Below are 16,886 nucleotides of genomic sequence, written 5' to 3'. Positions count from 1 at the left end.
ACAGATATGAATGAAATATGATACTTGCCTTCAAGAGTCTTAAATGGAAACAAGGTATGTACAAACAGCTGTAATCCAAATGAATGATTCAAAAGTGTTCTAAGTGAGCAAAATTTCCTGAAGGAGGCAAAACTTGAATTGGACCTTCAATTTGAATTGATGGATTAATATTAGAGAGTAAGGTGAAAAAGGAAACAACTAGATCGAGGGCGGGCATATTAGAAAAGTTTGAAATAGAAAAGCCTGGAATATAGTAAATAATTGGCACTTAAGGATGATAAAGAGAATTAGTGATAGGACTGGAAAAGAAAATTGCAGTTAAATTGTACTAAGTAGATCATTGACCACATTTCTATTTTTATTACTAGCAATAGCAATTTATTGCTTCCCAAAGTACAGTCATTTATATAGAGGATTTTTAAAGTTATTTCATCATGTCAAACTTAGTGAAAAATGCTGTCATTAATAAGGTTCTCATTCGTCAAAAGTGTTTTGCTTTCAGTTAAATGGTTGCAAATATAATCAACTTAATAATTTTTAAGTTACTATTGAGTTTTTATAAGAAACGACATTGATGTTTTTTAAACCCTTATTAAATTTTCATCACTGTTATCTTTAAATAAAGGACATTTTTGAAATGTTTCAGAATGTTCTATTTCTGTATGAATAATTTATGTGGTTCTTTGTAACAGGTGAGAATTGTTTTGCACTATTTTAGGAGCAAGTAATACAGGTTTTAGTTGATGAACCCAAATTAAATCTGCCTTGAGCCTTCTGTTCTGATGAGAATTCCAAAACACCACTTGTTGATGTGCCCTAAAGCACTAAACTATCCAGTAGTTTCTTGCATCTGGAACACAGAGCAGTGTGCTGGAGGCCATCAGACTCCTCTCAAAAGCCTTCCTTCCCAGTTCTACCATTTGTGCTGACACCAGTACCCTGCTTTTCCCTTCCCTACCATGAGAACAAAGCATTTCCCTAACTCTATAATCACAAAAAATCTTGTCTACTCTCCTAAAACAAGGAAGAAAATGACTTCCAATCCTTGTTGAGATGCCTATACCATGCTGAAGATGAAGGAGAATTTTTGTATTTGATCACCCAAAAAAGAGTTGTAACTTAAGTCAGATTTTAAGGGACAAATAAGAAAAGGGGAAAGAGAACGCTTAAAAAAAAAAAGATTTTATTTATCTATTCATGAGAGACACAGAGGAGAGAAACTGAGACATAGGCAGAAGGAGAAGCAGACTCCCGGTAGGGAGCCTGATGCAGGACTCAACCCCAGGATCACACCCTGAGCCAAAGGCAGAGGCTCAACCACTAAGCCACCCAGGAGCCCCAAGAATACTTTTGATAGAATAACTTTAGGGGCTCCTGGGAGGCTCAATCCATTATATGACCTGCTCTTGATTTCAGGTGAGGTCATGATCTCAAGGTCATGGGAATCAAGCTCCTCCTAGGGCACCTGCTGGGCCTGGAGCCTGCTTGGAATTCTCTCTCCCTCTCCCTCTGGCACACTTCCATTCCCTCTCACATGTGCTCTCTCTGCGCCCCCCCCCCCAAAAAAAAAGGAAGAAGAAGAAGTACTTTAAAAAAAAGGTAGGCAAAAAAGGGATAGAGTATGGGGAGTTGAAGTTTGGAGTATCAGGAGCAAAGTTAGAAAAAAGCAGTTTGTTTTTATAAACAGTTTGGACTCTCTCCAATAACTGTTTTCCTCTTTTAGGACACTTGGAGATTCCATTAGAGGAGGCTTAGGACTAAGAACGCAAAGCTTCTAGGAGCCCCCACCCTCAACTGGAGTAGCTCTGCTTTCATTTATTATGAAGGTCTCTCCACATAAGATTTCATGTGGAGGAAAAAAAAGGGGCGGGGTTATACTAACCTGTTTTATACTAACAGGACAGTGAGTATTTGCTTTGTACAAGTCCTGTTCCAGACACTTGTATCAATTAATTTTTCTCACACCACCACCAACCACATCCTTTGCAAAAGAGAAAACTGAAGCCCAGAGAGCCTATTATGTATTTGTCTGTCGTTCCATATCTATAAAGTGGCAGTGCTGAAATTTGAGCCCAGACAGTCTTAATTAACCCCAGGGACTATTCTCTTTTACAGTCGCACTATATTTAAGCTGACTTAAGGGGAAACATGATGCGAGTTGTGACAAGTCACTTCTGGCAGGTGCAGCCCCTGGCGGTGCTTTTTGGCTGAAGGGCCCTGTGATGTCAACTCTGTCCCTGGACTTCGACAACCCAACAGGTCAATGTTCACAAGCGACGTGAAAAGGAAAGGGTCGAACAGAGGGAAAGCACACCAGTCGGTCCCGGGGAACCCCCAAACCCTCCCCTCCGCTGGCCAGAGCGCCCCCCAGGGCACTTACAGGCGCCAGCGCCACTAGCCCCGCCCCCGCCGCCAGACCCCGCCCACGCTGTCGGGCCCGCCTACGCCCCGCCCCCGACGCCAGGCCCCGCCCACGTTGATAGCCCCGCCCAGGCCCCCGCCCAGGCCCCCGCCCTGCCGCCCTGACCGGAGCCTGGTCCCCGCCGCTGTCCTCCACGCGGCGCGGCGCGTGGTCCACGCGGCGGTTGCTGGGCGGCAGGGCCACTCCCGGGGGAGCAAGGGATGCTGAAGGAATTGTAGGTACGGTCCATTTTTCTCAACTTTCTCCCTTTCCAGGCCCTTGGGCACTCCTGGCCCCTCGCCTCGCGCAGTCCTTCCCTTCCTGTAGGCTCAAGGAACCCCTTTCCTCCTGCTTCGGGAGCCTACAGGGGCTCCTTTGCCAGAGGCTGGGGAAGCAGCCACACACCTTCTTCTCTCCTCCCCCTGACTCGTTTCTTTACTTCCTCATCCCACATCTCTTATTTATTTTCCCTTTATTTTCCTTCCTCCTCTGTTTTTCTCACTTTACAGGTAACTCGCAAGTAAGAAAAAAGAGGTCGGTCACTCAAGACTGACCGCAAAATTAATTTTATTAAAAGCACACCGTTGTACAAATCGTGAATATCTGCACATGAACCTTCACGTGCTCCTGGGACTGGAGGTGTGTTCCAGGACTAGTTGCTTATCCCGGGAAGGCTTTCCTCCCTAACCTACCCACCTCTCAGATCCTTGGTCCCCGGACGATTTCTGTTAGCTTTATCACAAAGGGAAAGCCTTTTCGATCAGTGCTTTTGAAGGATTAAGGACGGTTATTGCACAGGTACCATGTGTCCAGTACATCATTCAGGAGTTATAAGAGCTCTGCTGGCCCATATCAGGTCCCTGACACCCCTCTCTGTGTGCCTTAGGGCCTATGAAAAATTAGATGGTATGATAGAAAGGAGCAATTGACCTGAGTACTCCCTAATTTTCCTTAAGGGTAAATAGAATGATTACTTGTGCAACAACACTGTGAAAAATTAACACTTGTTTCTATCACAGCTAAAGAATTCATGACCCCAAATGGTTTAGTCACTATGTGCCTGTGAAAAGGGCATTCATATTTATTGCCTTCTGTGAGTAACAAAATTTATATAGCGGTTTTTATCAGTTGGCTGTTTCTTGCCATGAGCTCCTGCCCATTACCAGACAAAAGGAAAGAGGCAAGCGCACTAACAGTACTATATAAATGACATGTATATGCTTCATCTCATTTTGAACATTATTTTCATACTCATCCTGTTTATACACTTATGTGAGTTGGAGTTGGTTAACAAAGCTCCATTTTACTGAGGAGAGAACTAGACATAAATTAAACAGTACCTGGAACTGTATATAATATGTATATTAGTATATACATTCAGTAAAGATTTGTTGAAGGGATGAATGGATGAGATCCTCAAGGAGCCATGCCTTCTTCGCCTTTGTATGGCCTGGATGCAGAGCTAAGTTTAGTACTAGTAAATTTGCAAATGTGAGAGAGGTTGAGTGACTCAGGAACAGACATCCGATAATGATCTTTAAGGAATCTACTGTCTTGCCTTTATTCAGAATACAGTGGTAAGAAACAATGGCAAGATTCCTGTTCTCATGGAACTTAAAATTTAGTGAAAGAAGAAGATATGAACAGGGAAGTTTTGAATGATGTTAAGTGTAGTGAAGAAGTAAGCAATATGACATAAGAGAGATACTGGGGAAGAAGTTGCTTTAGATTGATTGGTTAAGGAAGGGCTCTCTGAAGAGCTAACATTTGTGCTGAGACCTCAGTGATTTTAAAAAGCCAACCATAGAAATACTTAGGATCAGAGTATTGTAGTTAAAGGAAACTCCAATTGCAAAAATCCTACAGTAGGAAAGAACTTGGCTTTTTCAAGAAACACCATAAAGACTGCTACAGCTGGAATATGGATGAAGTGGTATAATATGACCTTGAAGAGATAGGTAGGGGCCAAATCATATAGGGCTTTGAACAAGTCATGGAGGAATTCATTTAAAATGTGATGATAAACCAGCAGGGAGTTCTTCTGGAAAAGAGTAATATCTGATTTACCCTGAAAAAAAAGATGTGTTCGGCCTATTATATGGTTAATGGATCATAGGGATTGGGGAACAAGATTAGTAGCAGAAGACAATTGGGATCCAGGAAGGAATGACAATAATTTGGGCTAAAGTGGTATAAAACTGGATAGATATGAGATTTTTTGGAGGCAGAACCTACAAACTTGGTGATGTTACAAATATAGGGGTGAGAAAAAAGAGAAGCCCCTAGGTTTTTCTCTTGAATTTGAGTGAATGATTGTGCTATTTACCAAATGAAAAAGACTAAAAAAGAAAATGTGCATGCATATGTGTTCTGTGTAAGGAACCAAAGATACAAAGTTGAGAATCATCAGCATGTAGGAAAAACTACTTGGAGAAAATGTATTTATAGAGTGCATTCCAATGATTTAGAGAGAAAGCAGAGGAAAAGAAGCAAGCAAAGGAGTTGGAAAAGGAGTAGCCAGTGAGGTAGGAAGAAAACCGATAAAGAGTGTGGTGACTTAAAAGCCAAGACAACAAAGCACAGCCAGTACTACTGAAACATGCTGAAAAGTCAAATAAAATAAAGAGATCTGACCATTGGATTTTGGCAACATGTAGTAGTTACGTGCCTTGACAAGCACAATGAGGAGAAAATGTAAGGAGAAATAGACATAGCACTATAGATATCTCAAAATATTTCATGAAGAAGAGCTGAAAAATGTTGGTTATAGAGGAATATGTGGGGTCAAAGTAGAATTCTCAAAGATGGAAATACTGAAGTGTATGTCTAGGTTAATGAGAATTATCCAGTAGAGAAGAGAAAAAGGTATAGTATGAGAGAATGTGTATATTTTAGGAGTCAAGTCTTTTAGAAAACAAAAGGGAATGGAATCCAGGTAATAGGTAGAAGTGTTGGCTCATGAACATGAACATAAAATTTATAGTAATGAAAGACAGTGGTATAGATGCAGATAGATGAATAGATTCAGTGATTTCAGGAGAGAGTTTCTGCCTGAGACTGATTCTCTTTTTCTCAATAAACTAGAAGGTCTGAGGCAAGATCAGTAAGGAGAGAGAAGAAGAATGTTTGGGTAGGAGGCTTAAGGACTGAAAAGAAGGCATAAAACAGTCATTTTAGAGGGCAGAAGGCTGTCATACTTGTCTTAATCTGTTTAGGCTGCTATAGCAAAACAGAGGATAGGAGGAGAGAGGAAAAAATAAAACCAGATAAAATCAGAGAGAGAGACAAACCACAAGAGACCCTTAAACATAGGAAACAAACTGAAGATTGCTGGAGGGGAGGAGGATGGGGGGATTGGGTAACTGGGTGATGCACATGAAGGAGGGCATGTGATGCCATGAGCACTGGGTGTTCTATAAGACTGATGAATCACGACCTCTACCTCTGAAACCAGTAATACATTATATGTTAATAATTGAATTTTAAAAATTTATATACAATAAAATGAAAATAATTTTTATTTTTTAAAAAATTTTATTTATTTTTTGAAAATATTTTATTTATTTGAGACAGAGAGAGAGAGAAACAAAGACACAGGCAGAGGGAGAAGCAGGCTCCATGCAGGGAGCCCGATGTGGGACTCGATCCTGGGTCTCCAGGATCATGCCCTGGGCTGAACGCTGCGCCAAACCGCTAAGCCACCAGGGCTGCCTGAAAATAATTTTTAAAAATAGGCTGCTATAATAGCTTATAAACAATTTTATTTCTCATAGTTCTAGAGGCTGTGAAGTCCAAGGTCAAGAGAAAATAAAGCATAGCACAAAATGTAAAAGGCTACCTCAATGCTGTCTATTATTATCATTATATATTACTTTTATTATTAGAATAAATACAGATCAGGTCTCCCTATTATGATCATCTCACCCCTCCAGCAACAGGATTTTCAAATTTCGTCCTTTATCTCCACTTTACCATTTAAGAGATAGGGTTTTGCAATTTAATAAACACATATTGATGGAAGTGGTTAAAAAAAACCCACAAGGAAAACAAACCAAAAAATTTAACAAGCAAATATTAAAGGGATAAGAGATGGCAGATTCAGTGACTGGTGAGAGCCCTATTCCTGGCTCCCAGATAGCCAAAAGGGATTAGGGAGCTCTCAGGAACTCATATTAAGGTCACTAACCCCATTCAGGAGGGCTTTGGCCTCCTGACCTAATCATAAACCAGAGACCCCCCACCTCCTAAAACTATCACATTAGGGGTTAGGATTTCAATATACTCATTTTGAGGGGACACAAATATTCAGTCTATAGCAATATTAGAGAAGTATAGTAGCATAGCTGAACAGGATCAAGTGCCTGTTTGAGATTTGTGGCCTTGTGAGTGGGTAGTTGAGATAAGGTGGCAGAAAAGATCATCGGAGCCAATGAGCCATAAGACCAGACTGTTGGAAGGGTTGGCTACCTGTTTACTAGTTATTACTGGTAAATTTGTGGCTGAGTGAGTTCTTAAACCCAGATAGCCTGGCTTCCCAGCTCAATAGGTTACCATTTTACTAAGAAAGGGGTCACAGCAGTACTCTTTTGTGCCACCTACCCTTCCAGTTGACATTAAAAAAAAAATGTGGCTTGATTTTTTTTATCCATATATCCAAATTCTAGATTTTCATAGACTGCTGCTTTGTCTCTCTTATCCCTTTAATATTTGCTTGTTAAATTTTTTGGTTTGTTTTCCTTGTGGGTTTTTTTTTTTAAACCACTTCCATCAATATGTGTTTATTAAATTGCAAAACCCTATCTCTTAAATGGTAAAGTGGAGATAAAGGACAAAATTTGAAAATCCAGTTGCTGGTAGAGGTGGGATGATCATAATAGGGAGACATGATCTGTATTTATTCTAATAATAAAAATAATATATAATAATAATAATAATAATAATAATAGACAGCATTGGGGTAGCCTTTTACATTTTGTGCTATGCTTTATTTTCTCTCTCTCATTTAATAACTACCTTTTTCAGATGAAGAAACTGAGGCTCAGAGAGGTTAAGGGTCTTGACCAAGGACACATACCTAGTAAATGGCAGAATTATTAACCACAGTGTTCTGACAATAGGTCCCATATTTTTTACTGTAGTAGTTTGCCTCTTTGCTTTTTACACTCTATTATATCCAAAGTGATATCAAAGAAAAACTGCTAGCTAGAAAGTAATGGCTGGCCAGAGGCTTTTACAATTCAAAAACTTTTTTTTATATGTTTAAAACTCAACAGTTAATGGGATTAGATAATTACCAACCATCTACTATGTTAGGTAATTCAAAGAACTCAGAAATGATTATGAAATCAGCACTGATTTAATCTAGTAGGGAAGTGGATGGAAATGCAAATCACTAATAGCATTTCTTGGGCCCTCTCCCACATACTGTATGTGCTTCCACAGTACCCTGTATCAAGTAAACCTATATATAAAGGAGAATGAATACAGTACCAGTTATATAGTGGGCTATTGCTGAATATTTGTCAAATAATAGAATGATGTTAGTTAAAAGCGATTGTAATAGCAGGATGAATTGCTGTGATAAGGGATGGACGCTATTAAAAGATGCATCCTGTAGAGAACTTCTAAAGGAAGGGCCTCAAACTGTTATAGAGTTAGTTGTGCAAAAAAACAGGGGTTTAGGATTGGAAGACAGCCCACAGAATGTATAAAGTCTCAGAGATATGAGGCTTGGCAAGTTTAAATAACTAAAATATAGTTTAGTTGAAGTTTAAAAAGCCAAGTTAAAAATTAAATAAGCAAAAAAAAAAAATTAGATAAGCAGGGAAGGGGTTAGCCCTTATTAAAGTGAGTTCCATAAACTGGGATTAAGGAGTTTGATCATTTTTCTTCTGTGAGAAGCCACTGACGAATATTAAGCAGGAAGTTGCCATAATCATGCTACATTTTAGATTCTGCTGCATTGTGGAGATTACAAGGGGAGGACCAAGACTGGAGGTAGGGAGAACAGTTGGAAGGCCATTAGAGAGCTTATGGGGAAAGGTGCTTATGGCCTGGACTGGAGCAGTGGCAATTTATAATGAGAGAAGGGAACAAAATTTTCAATTATTTAGTAGCTTGTATTAACATGATTTAGTAACTCACTGGATATCAGCAGGAAAGGAGAAGGAATGACTCCTCAGTTTCTAATTTTAGCAACTGGGTATATAGTGGCTTCATTCTCTGAGATAGGAAATTCTCTGAAGAAGGAATAGATTTAGTGGGGGAAGGTCTTGATTCCAGTTGTGCATATATTGAGTTTAAGATGCTTGTAAAGAGAATGAAGTAGAGATATCCAATAAGTACTTAAATACACTACTTAAAAATCTCAACAGCGCTTCCTAGGCCAGACTCATCAGCATATTGGTCATAATTGAAGCCATGAGAATATAATAAATTTCTTAAGAAATATATGTAGAGTAAGAAGGAAGAGGGCATAGGGAAGAATGCCGAGGAACCCCAACATTCGAAGGATGGATAGAGGAAAAGAAGACCAAGAAAAGACAACCAGAGAGATAGAATGAAGGTACGCCAAGTGATAAAGTGATGTGAGAATTCAAAAAGGGAAGGCGACTTCTACTTTTGTGCTGTGACTTGCAGGAAGTTCTATTGGAATGTCCCTTAAGCAATAGATTTCATTTACAAAGAAAAGATGCAATGGTAAAGTATTACAAGCAATGAAAATAAAAATGCATGGGAGAATAATTAACAGTTTAACATAACTGAAAAGTAGAGTCAAGAGAACTAGAGAGAAAGCCGTGATAGTTTGATGCCATATCGTGGAAAACCGTGGATTCTGGGTAAGTTGTTGGTAACTTTATTATTTGGTGAGACAAACCATTGGGAAATACAGGGATATAAAACATGCTCTGAACCCTGTAATTTTATTGTGGAAACAAGATCTAGGTTCCTGAAAAGAATAAACATTCGAGATAATATCTGTTTAAGGAGAATGAACACTAAATACTATAGGAATTTTTAACAGTGGCAAAGTCAACTTGAATTGGAACACTAGTTTAGCCCAGATTTGTATTGTCCCGATTAAATAATAATAATGCCAACTAGTCATCATCTTAAAACAAAAGCAAAACAAAACAAAAATTCCTGTTCTAATTTGAATTCTCTGTATAAAGAATATTCTCTTTGTGAATGTAGCTCTCAAATTCATTTGTTTGGAAAGGCTTATACTGTAGTTTTTACTTGATGATCTTTGATGTACACTCAAAAAGACTTCTTTATATGAAAGACAACATTAGTTCCAAAGATCCTAAAGCAATACATATAAATAGATATTGATGAAAAAAATAGATATTGATGCATATGCTTTCTAATATTCATTCAATAAATATATGTTAAATGGCCATTATGTGTCAGTAATGCCTGGTGGCTCAGGGCATGAACTACATATTGAAACACACCTGAATTCAAATCTCAGTTCTGCTTGCATTGGAAGAAAAAGAATTGCAATCTCGCTTAGAATAATTTATACTTAACTCTAAGTATTATGATTTTTTGAAAGAAATTTCAGTTATTATGTATCCCAATTATTATTGCTGCTGTCAAACTTAATTGATATTTTAAAAATCTTTAAAGAAGAAAAATAAGGGATGATTTTAAAGTATTTAGCTGAACTACAGAGTGAATCATCCATATTTAGAGAACTAAGAATTGGCCAGAAATTTTGCTGAATGATGGGTGATACAGTCACTAGATGTCACCATTGCACAACATTGCTTCAAAATGATAAACGCAAAAGCACAGTATATAGTACAAGAACACATACCAAGGAAGTTGTTTCTCTTATGTGATATACATACATATACACATATATATAATGATATTTATATAATATGTGTAGGTAGTTCCCAAGCAACATGTGTTGGTATTCTCATATGCTGTTTCTTGGTAGTTCCATAAGTGAATAGAAAGAACCATAGATTAAAACTGATAAGAACCTTAGCTCATCTAACCACCCCCCTCTCTACCTCATTTTATAAGTTTGGAATTGAGGTACAGGGAGGTGAAGTAAGAAATTTACTCAATACTCTATAGCAGATTAAAAACAGAAAGCTTAGATTTCCCAACTCTTTGTGATACCACACTGTGTCTGTTATTAATATTCACAGTGAAATTGACATTCTTTTAAGATTTTATTTATTCATGAGATACACAGAGAGAGACAGAGACACAGGCAGAGGGAGAAGTAGGCTCCCCCATGGGGAACCCGATGTGGGACTCAATCCAGGACTCAGGGATCATGCTCTGAGCAGAAGGCAGATGCTCAACCACTGAGCCACCCAGGTGCCCCTGAAATAGACATTCTAATAAAACCAGAACCTCTTAAATCCATCAAAAATTTCCACTATTTAAAAATAAGTTTAACAACAAAAAAAAGTTTAACAATATAAAATTACCTATTTTTAATAAAAATTATCAGTTGAATACCATAGCTTTTGCTATGAACTGTATGTACAAACATCTTACTTTATCCGCATAATAGTAAGATATGTAATATGTATTTATTTATTATGTTTTGTTCCAAAAAGGATTTTTAAGAAGCTTATTGAGGGGCACTTGGGTGGCACAGTTGGTTAAGTATCCCACTCTTGATTTGAGCTCGGGTCAGATATCTCAGAGTTGTGAGATTGAGCCTCTCACTGTGCTCCGCACTCAGCATGGAGTTGGCTTGGGATTCTCTGCCCCTCTCCCCCACTCTCTTTCTCTCTCTCTCTCTCTCTCTCTCTCACAAATAAATAAGTAAATATTTTTTAAAAAAGAATCTTATTGAAATAAATATATAATAAAAATTTTAAAACTGGTGATCATAAATATAAGATACTAGAATATAAACTACTATGAAGTCTTCTTTTTGTTAATATATGAAAATCATGCCCTAATGTCTAGTAAAATCAAATTTAATTGGCTAGTCTCAAATTTTGTCCTGCTTTCTCTAGCTGTGAGAAAAAAGGAAGAAAAGTAGATAGTATTATGTTCACTAAAAGATGACAAGATACTATAATTTTACCAAGATCATACAACTAGTATATTTCTGATTTCAGAACCCTCATTCTTTCCATTATGCCAGCCATCCAGACATATAATGAGAGGATTCCTAATAGGATACAGTCACTGTAACCCTTAGACACCTGGATTACCACAATTCTGATTTATACAGGTAGGCTTTTGCTTATATCAAATTTATTTTTAAATAATTGAGCTGTTGACAAGATTTATTCTGTCAAGAAATTTACTCCTAAAAATTTATTAAAAGAAAGATAAATTTTATGAGTTTATCTACATTTTAAATTACAAAATTTGTATTAAGGAAATGACCATTTGAAAAATTGATTATAAAAGAGAAAGATGTCTCCAGGGGAAGTGAGAAGTCCAAAGGAAAATAGGAGATACTCAGAGCAAAGAGGAAAGCAGATAGGCACAGTATTAAAAAAGAGAAAAAGGGGCAATGGGGAGAGAGCTAAGGCTCATATAGCCTGCCTAGCCTGCTTCTGATCCTTACATTACTCAGTTATCTGTATTTTTCTCTTTATCTTCCTCCATTTTTGTATCAAAAATCTACATTAGTCCTAGTTCTTTAAAACTTCCACTATTGATTTTTTTTCTATAGATGTGGAACCTTTTTCTAATTTGTCCTGTTGATTTCTTGTTTGTCTTTGCAGCATAATCATTAAAGATCTTATTCATTCTATAATTTGCTTCCTTTTTCTTAATGTATTTGTAAAGCCTATTCTTGGCTTTGGAATATTTTACTCTTCAACGAAAGATTCCTTTCTTGTTAACGTGCAGAAATGTTTTTGTTTTTGTTGTCATCTTGAGTATCTGGCATTTTAAAATCCTCAGTTCACTCTATATTTATTCCACAAATATTTATTGAGTGCTCACCATGTGGTAGGTACTATGTAAATCAAAGGTAAAACTGGACATTGTGCCAGCCATCCAGACATATAATGAGAGGACTCCTAACAGGATACAGTCACTGTAACCCTTAGACACCTGGATTACCACCTCCTCCTCTTGTGGAATAAACAGCCTTCCAGTTCCCTCCAAGATGTGATAAGTCCACTGCAACCTCTTTTTTACTGCTCACAGTCAAAAACTGGACAAATTATGAAGAGCAACTACCTGAAGATTGAAAAGTAAACAAAAGCAAGTGGATTGTGAAGGAAGGTCAAAACTACAAGAGTGAATTTCTCTTGCTCTTGCAGCTTTGACCTGAAGACAGACTCCAGTCATAAAACTATGCAAAGACAGCACAGGAGGCCAAAACTACAATAAAAAAATATATTTGGGGGCCTAATAATTGGTAAAATGGACTCCATAGTTTAATAAGAGTGTGAGGAATCCTTGTTATTGTTGTTTTCCTTTCGTGGTTTTTTCCTCCAGGGCAGGTCCTATTTATAATGTTTTGGGCAGCTAAAAATCAGAGAAAATCCCCATCTTCTGACCAGAGAAACCAGAAAAGAAGACCTGGAGAGATATAGCAGGGTGCAGATTCGGGAAAGGAAAAAGGTGGAGAATGAGGTTCCTTAGTTCTGTTTATGAACCCACCCAGGTGCCTTGGGTTACCTCCAACTGTTCATGCATGAGACAGGCCTAAAGCAGCATAACAGCTTGAAGAACTAAAGATTAAAAATTTTAAATTAAATGGGAGGGAAACACTGCCCAAATCATAGACTAACCCCTGAGTGGCTCATGTATGGGACAGACCAAAGACAGCATAGCAAAGGCTTTGTAAACAATTGACATTGGAACCAGTGCTCTCAGAAGGTAAGAGAGAACTTATGCTCTGCATCTAACCAAGTTGATTACCTACTGAAAGAAACAAAAAATTTAAATATTCTTCATAAGATTTTAATAGGACCCAGAGTCTATGCAACAAAATATTAAAGATATACTCCAAAAGTACTTGACATACAAAGAACTAGGGGGACGCCTGGGTGCCTCAGTGGTTGAGCTTCTGCCTTCGGCTCAGGGTGTGATCCCCAGGTCTGGTGATCAAGTCCCACATCCGGCTCAAGGCATGGAGCCTTCTTCTCCCTCTGCCTATGTCTCTCAGCCTTTCTCTCTGTGTCTCTCATGAATAAATAAATAAAATATTTAAAAAAAACAAACCAAAGAACTAGGAAATGAATGTCTTATAAGAAAAGAAAATCAATAGAGTTGAAAATTGTCTGATAGGAAGAAAAGAATGAAATAAAAGATGGAAAAATAAAATGAACATAGCCTCAAGAATCTGTGGGACACTGTTAGGGAGTCTACTGACTAACACACTGAACAATCACTCTAATGGATATATAATTACAAACTGAGACAAATGTTCTAAAGAAAATGATCAAGATTCTATAACTGCATATAAAAACTGGACCTGACTTAGCCTAAGGGTAGAGGTGATGTTACAAATCTTTCTATGAGGATATGGCCCTTGAGCTGAGGGATGAAAAGGAGTTAACCAAAATAGGGGAGAGTGGTGGTGGAGAGTGTTTCAAATTAGAGAGAAAAGCAAATGTTAAACCCTGCAGAAGGAACTTCGCACTTTCAAGGAACTGAAAGAACATCGGAGTTACTAACAGTGGGGAAAAAATGGATGGGGAATGGTATGAAATTAGGCTAGAGAAGGGGCCTGGGACCACACTATGTAGAATCCTGTAGGTCATTGCAATGGACTGAATGTTTGTGCCCCCCACGAATTTATATATTGAAATCTTAACCCCCAATGGGATGGTATTAGGAGGTGGGACCTTTGGAAGGTCCCTGTGGGTTTATCTCTTATAAACCCCTGTGGGGTTATCTCTTTATTAGGATTAGTACCCTAATAAAAGCAATCCCAGGGAGCTCTCTACTCTTTTTTTGCCATGTGAGAATACAAGAAGTTGGCAGTTTGTAACCCGGAAGAAGACTTTCAAGCCTACTTGCTGAGACCCTGAGTTTGGATATGCAGCCTCCAGAATTGTGAGGAATAAATTTCTGTTTATAAGCCACTCAGTTTGTGGTACTTTGTTATGGCAATCTGAACGAGGACAATCATGTTAAATATCTTTGTCTTTATTTATCCTAAAGCCAGTGAGGATTATTAGGGCACTCAACCAGTGAACTGGTGGAGGATTGAAAAATGAAACGTTTAGGATACCCGGCGTATAGTAATTGAGAAGCTTGAGCCTGTAAAGAGACAGAGAAGAAATAAGAAGAAAGATAGGGAGCAGATGGGTATGAGAGAGTTATTTAACAAGAGCTAAAAGAAAAATGTTTCACCACACCATATGGTCACTTGGAGATTCCTTATGACCTTTGCCAGAACTTTTTTTTTTTTTTTTTGAGTGAAAGGAGTAGAATTTTCAACTAGAAAACAATGAGGGGTGAGAAGTTTATGAGAAAAAAAGAGACTATGAGAACTATCAACTCTTTGAAAAGTTATTGGTAAAGGAACAGATGGATGGGGCAATCACTGGATGAGCCGTTGGGTTTCTGGGAAACTTTTATTAAGATGAACTCATTTAAAAGTCATTGGGAAGGATCTAGTTAAAAGGAAGTGTGAGGGGAGGAATAGTTGGTACAGGCAGAGAAGGATCCTTGATAGTATAAAATTCTTGAGACTATAGAAAGGAATATAATCCAAAATACAAGTGCTTTGATTGCCTTAAATAGGAGGAAGGACACTTCCTTCAATGTAAGAAGAGAGAAAAGAGAGGAAAATAGATTTGTATGTGGAAATGGGAGGTAAGGTTATCAACTGAGAAAGAAGGGGAATATGTGAAGGATCTGTGGTTTGAGAAGAGTGGAAAAGGGTTGGAATAGTTATTGGGGAAAGTGACAGAGAATATATTTTTTAGTATTGGTACATTTTAAAAGCTCACTGAAGGCTGTTGGTTATGAATTTATAGTGATGCCAGGTTACTCCAGTGTAGCTTTTTATGGCAGTATTCAGTTGCTCAGTTAAGTGAATGAAAAAAATAGGTTGGTTCAGGATCAATCAATTTTTTTCTAGAAAGGTGCAATGAGTAAACATTTCAGGAGAGTATAGGATATTGGTAATATTTTGGAGATGACAGATCACACATTGAATACAAAAGGAAATAATGAGGGCAAGGGCTAAAGGCTTGAACCAAAGGTATCATTTCACTACACATCCTGATGAGGTTGAAGAATAATTGGAAGGGATGAAGCAAAGGTAACTGAACAAGCAAACTAAAGGAAGATAAAGTAGTATTTTTAGAGGTAGATGTTTGAATTCGTGATTATTGATTATAGAACATTTCAGATGATGGAAGGGTCTAGCATGGCCTTTACTTTATTAGAAAGGAAGTAAAGAACTGAGGAACCAAGGTAGCAGATGAATTATCCAAGTATATGTTTAAGACTCACAAGCATTACAAATTCGGTGTCAGGTGCTCATCATGCCTTTGGTGAGTAATGGAAAGGGACCAAGATGAGGTCAGTAAATGACAGTGACTAGAAGAGAGAGAAAGTGGTATTGTCAAATCATATAAGCTCAAAGAAGCAAGGTTGTTTTTTTTAAATAATGTTTAGAAATAGCAGTAGGGTGTCAGAAGGAATGCTAGCAAATAAACAGGTAGTATGTAAGAACTATAGGGGAAACAGTGTCCTTAAGAGAAGGAATTGGTTTCAGAACACAGAATTTAAGAGAATGCTTTGAAAATGGGTTGAGAATGTAAGAAACCAAGAGTTTGATAATAGTCTATCAGAAGTTCTGGAGTACTCAAAGGGGTTGATGGATGAGGGGCATGTAGAAGGCTGAATCACAGGCGATGAAATGATGGCTAGGGATCTTAACACTTTATAATTGACTTCCAATGAGCTATTTCTAAATGATGTTAGCCTTCTATAACTTATCATTTATACTTTTTTAAATAGATTTACTTATGTATTTTAAAGAGAAAGAGTGAAAGCAGGGGCAGAGAGAGAGGAAGAGAGAATCCTCAGGCAGATTCCATACTGAGTGTGGAGCCTGACACGGGGCTGATCCCAGGACCCTGAGATCATTACCTGAGCTGAAATCAAGAGTCAGATGCTTAATCAACTGAGCCACACAGGTGCCCCTTGTTATTTATACTTTATTTTGAAGTTCTAAAACCCTTACTTTTAATAGTTTCTTTTCTAAAATGGAAAAGCCAAAAAGTTAGATATCTCATAGATTTTTCTTCTTTTTCAAAATAGATTTATTATGGCCATTTCCTAAATGTTAGCATCTAAACCGTTGTGAAAGATTTAGTCTATATGTGGCACAGTCTCTGACATATTATAGGCCCTTTAGTTTTAAGAGTGTAGGCTCTGGAACCAGACTGCCTGATTCTGGCCCCACCCAACTCCTTTATTTATACTGTCACCCTGGAGAAGTTAATTCAACTATTCCAGGATAGTAAAGCATGGACAAAAGGAGTGAACCAAGGGGAAGTGGTAAAGTATACTGATC

Source organism: Vulpes lagopus, chromosome 6 (genome assembly GCF_018345385.1).
Source record: "Vulpes lagopus strain Blue_001 chromosome 6, ASM1834538v1, whole genome shotgun sequence".
Classification (NCBI taxonomy): domain Eukaryota; kingdom Metazoa; phylum Chordata; class Mammalia; order Carnivora; family Canidae; genus Vulpes; species Vulpes lagopus.
Note: the sequence above shows the minus strand (reverse complement) of the source record.